This window comes from Chrysemys picta, chromosome 5 (genome assembly GCF_011386835.1).
Source record: "Chrysemys picta bellii isolate R12L10 chromosome 5, ASM1138683v2, whole genome shotgun sequence".
Taxonomy (NCBI): domain Eukaryota; kingdom Metazoa; phylum Chordata; order Testudines; family Emydidae; genus Chrysemys; species Chrysemys picta.
Window position 1 is genome coordinate 11,823,441 of NC_088795.1, and position 4,956 is coordinate 11,828,396.

Here is a 4,956-nt window from a genome sequence, read left to right on the forward strand (position 1 = left end):
TGTGTGTCATTAAAATACCAGTTGCTTCTTCCGGCAGCAGGAGGTAGTTAGACACCAATATCTGGCCTTCAAATATTGTTCAAGTTCTTAGACATGTTGATGCTTCTCTTTGTCTTTCCCTCTGTTGTATGCAGTTCATATATCTGAAAATCCCCCCTAGCAAGAAGCACGTCCAATCACAAATACACTTAGAGGAGCACGGCAAGATTTTAATCACTATGTGCCAGGATTAGAGCTGTGAATACCGTTTCTTTCCGAGCAGCAGGACTAGACGTCTGTATGTCGCACAGCCAAAGGGCAATGAGCATTCTGCTGCTCAGCGCGGAGAGAGAAGGAAACATTTGAAGCAGCGGCATGAGAGGGTCCAGGACTCCAGTAAAAAGTCAGGAAATGCACCGGCATGTGCCCGTCCGATTCAGAGCTCGATTGGGCGCTGTCAAGGGTCCTCAGCAAAGAGCCTGTCATGACACATGCCATTTAGCTGAACCCTGGCGGGATCCTTTTCAGGCAGGATAACTAGGGTGATTCTGCAGCTGGGAACAGTGAAGATCCTGCCAATGTCCCTAAAGGCCAGGATGTGACCTCAGATTATCTCAGGACCACCAGTTTGGATAAGGTATCAGTGAAAACCCTGGAGAGGGGGATGTGCCTGGCCAGAGACTGGAAGTCCAGGTGGTTACTGCAACCCTCTAACCCCTCCCTCCCATTGTTTTCTAGATACATTGTACTTTCAACACTGAGGATGTTGTAGGTTATGGCCAAATCATTTATTGTCCTGGATATTATGCCATGCATTGCTGTGTGTGTGTCTGTGGGGTAGTGCAGACTCCACAACATTTGCACAGCCTCCTCTACCTTCCCCTCCACTACACCAGCCTCTGTTGGACACAATCCAAAGTGGATGCAGAGCACTGGGGGGAAGGTTTCTGAAAAGCCAACTTTGCTGTTTATCCAAGAGTTCAGAGTATGGGCTGTATGGCTTGTGCTGAAGGCCACGGTGTGTAGCAAGTTCACAAAGAGAAATCAGTGCCCCTCTGTCCATTTCTCCGCAGGCAGGCAGGTGGGGGTGGAGGGGTTCAAACATCGCTTGGATCAATGATCTCCATCCTAGCTCAGGCTTTGGTTGGTTTCCTTCATTTCCCCCCAGACCTGGTAGCTTATTCTGGGAAGTTTCTCAGGCAGCATGAATTCTCAATGGCCTTTGGAGGAGAACTGGGAGTGCAAACCTGCTAGGGCCTACATAATAGCCAGGTCCCTACCAAATTCACGGCTCACTTTGACTAATTAAAAAACCCATGTTTTCATCTGAAATGTCATGGTATTGTAACCATGGGGGTCCCGACCAAAATGGGAGAATAGGGGAGTTCAGAGGTTGTTGTAGGGGGGCCACAGCATTGCCACCCTCACTTGTGTGCTGCCTTCAGACCTGGGCTCCAAGGGCAGCAGCCAGCAACCTTTCTGAAGCTAGAGGAGGTTCCCAGATGTGCAGGTGGGTCCCTGCTGTTGGGAGCACCTCGGCTCCTACCATTTTCGGGGCATCCAGAAAAATGGATACCTGAGCCCCAGAAGGAACTGCAAGGGAAGCCCCGAGCCCCAGCTGCCGATGCCGGGCAGAAGCCCGAGCCCAGGCACCCAGAGCGCCGGCAGGAGTGGGGAGGGGCATGAAAGCTCTGAGCCCAGTGCCCCAGCACTGGCTGCAGCCACAGGAAGCCAGAAGCTCTGAGTCCGGGCACCCAGAGACAGGGGCGGCTCTAACTTTTTTGCCGCCCCAAGCACGGCAGTCAGGCGGCCTTCGGCAGCATGCCTGCGGGACGTCCCCGGTCCCGCGGATTCGGCGGCATGCCGAATTACCGCCGAAGCCATGGGACTGGTGGACCTCCTGCAGGCGTGCTGCCGAAGGCTGCCTGACTGCTGCCCTCTCAGGGACCGGCAGGGCGCCCCCCGTGGCTTGCTGTCCCAGGCACGCGCTTGGAGTGCTGGTGCCTGGAGCCGCCGCTGCCCAGAGACGTGACTGGAGCAGAAGCTGCCAAGGCCAAAGCCCTGAGCCCAATGCCGGGCTGATGCAGCGCACTCACTTCTGCATTGCCTCTGCAGGTGCATCTGATATCCCCACGGAGAGGAAGTCCTGTCCCCAGCCCGGCAGACAAACAGCTAGGAGGCCCATACTGGGTTCTCTGGCTGGGGGGATCCCAGCAGGACAGGGAGATCGGATTTCACGGGGCAGGGCTAATTCGATCTAGCCAAGAAAGGCACAAGAAGAACCAACCGCTGTCAGCTGCAGCCAGAGCAATTCAAATAAGAGGCAAGGCACCCATTTTTGACAGCGAGGGAGACTAGCCACTGGAACAAATTCCCCAGGGGAGAGCTGGAGTCTCTGTTTCCTGGTGTCCTACCATCACAACTGGTTGTCATTCTGGAAGGGGCCTTTTAGTGAGTTACAAGCAATTGGGCTTAATAGGGTGCTGAGAGTGTGACATTTCATAGCCCGTGAAATAGAGGCCAGATTAAGAGATTGAATTGTTTCACAACCGATGCCTCTATGAAAACTCAGTGTGGGGTGAGGAACAGACTCTGCTGTTTTACTGGGTGGCCTGGTTGCTCTCCAGAATCAATAATGAGCAAGTGGGGAGATCCGGGGTGCAGCTCAAACATCCAACCGGGCTGGCCGGGGGCAGGCCTCAGGCCTGCCAGGGAATGGTGAGTGTGGCAATGACTTCACAAAGGCCTCTGGCAGGAACTCAGCCTATTGGGCAAAGATGATGAGGTGGCTGTAACCTCACAGAGCTCCCTTGACAACAGCCAGGCAGGACAGGGATGCGGGGCAGGGAGAACCTCGGAGACCCCTGTAGCCTTGCTGCAGCAAGCCTCCATCTCGCGGTCTCTCCCTGAGGACCAAGAGACGGTTGGTGTTGAGATTCTTTTGGATTTTTTTCCATTCTGTGTGGATTTTTTGGAAAGAAAATGTCATCTGTGTAGAAGGTAAGAAAAAATATAGGCTCTATGTACGAGATAGGGAACTCTGTCCTAGCAGATTCTCAGGTTGTGGTAGAGAGGTTTGATATCTCTGTACTGGGCACTGGCGCAACCACTCCTGGAATATTCTGTTCATTTCTGGTGTCCACAATTTGAGACAGATGCTGATAAATCAGAGAGGGTTCACAGAAGAGCCACAAGAATGATGAAAGGATTAGAAAACCTGCCCTGTGGTGACAGACTACAGGAGCTCAATCTAAGAGAAGGTTAAGCAGTGAGCCTATGGGAACAAATATTTACTAATGGGCTCTTCACTTTACCAGATAAAGGTTATGAGCAGTCAATGGCTGGAAGTTGAAGCTAGACCAATACACACTGGAAATAAGGCGAGCATTTTTAACATCAGAGTTTGGAGCAATTCACTCAGGGCTGTGCTGGATTTTCCACAACTGGCCTATTTTAAAATCAAGACTGGGTGTTTTACTAAAAAATCTGCTCTAATTCCTATGGGAATTATTTTGAGGGATGTTCTATGACTGATGTGAAAAAGAAATTCAGACCAGTGTGGTTCCTTCTGGGCTTGGAATTTATGAATCTGAGACTTGTTGGGGGCATTTGGAATTTGTTCCTTTTTGCTTCCCTCTTCCTCCTTCCCTCTTGACTCTTCTTTCATTTCTTTCCTCTGCTCTTCTTCCTGGGAGGGTGGGGCTGTGCTCCAGCTGTCACTGTAGGAGGCCTCACAAAGAGGTGGGGCTGGAATTGTGCACTGATGGTGATCTCCACCATAGTGATCTCCTGTGGTGACTAGTGCTTTTGCCCGTGTGTTGAGAATGCTCCGCCTCCAGGCCTGAGAGTCTCCACACTGATCGGCCAAGTGTGGGGCTATTGCTGAGTTCATAGGGAGGAGACTCAGGCACTCTTGGCTGAGTGCAGTGAGGCCTAAGACTCAATTCAACGGCATTTCTTTGTCTGTCGCTAAGGCGATCATTTTTGAAGGCTACATCCAATTGAATCCAAAATTTCAGGGAATTTCTAGGCATCAGTGGGAAGAAGCTTGTTCATTTTGGTGACATTTGGAAAATAACATCACCAGAAAAGCCTGATTTCCACCTTTGCCCCTTACCTTGGTGTTGTGAGCTGAAGGGCATTGTGACTTGAGAGTGAATTCCGCCAGTCAGTGCGAACTCTCCACAGGTGATTTGCATGAGTCAGTAAATGAACCTGCAGGTTTCCGTGGGAGCGATGCCCAAGGCAGGCCTCAGGCTTAGGGATGATGCTCAGGGTTAGTGGAGTGAGTGAGCGACAGGTGGCTGAGTTACCTCTGGTGCCACAGTGGCACTGCTCAGGTTCCTCTGCCTGCTGCACCATCTGGGCAGCGACTGTCCAGGGGAAGGTTTTGTAGATTTGAAACGCATAAACCAGGAAGCGCAGAAGAGGAATGGCTTAGACAATTTGGCAATGAAATGTAGGTTTTGTGGCAATATCCGGTGCAACTGCTACTGGTTCAGGGATGGAGACAATGTTCCTGCTCCTCTTACCACTTCTCAGCAGGGGGTTGGACTAGATGATCTCCTGAGGTCCCTTCCAACCCTGATCTTCTAAGATTCTATGATTCTTAGTTTGGCCTCCATAAAAGAGACTAACTAGAGTTCCAGACACCTGTTGGCTTAAGACTGAGCAATAAGGCACAACAAATTACTGATACGATGAATTTTTCTGCCTCCTCTCCTTTAAGAGAATAGGAACAGTTTATGATTCTCTCGAAAGAAGTAGTTCTTCTAAAATCAAGGTGAATACCAATCAATGGCTATTTGAAAACCAAAAAACCCCAAAAGAGATTTTTTTTATTTATACTGGATTTTTAAAATATAAATTTAAAAACAGTTTGTTTCTTCAACAAACCTATCGGGGATCAAATTTGAAACTATGACAAGCTATGTTAAGGCCTAGAGTTGCTCTAGCCTATTAAACTCATTTAAATAA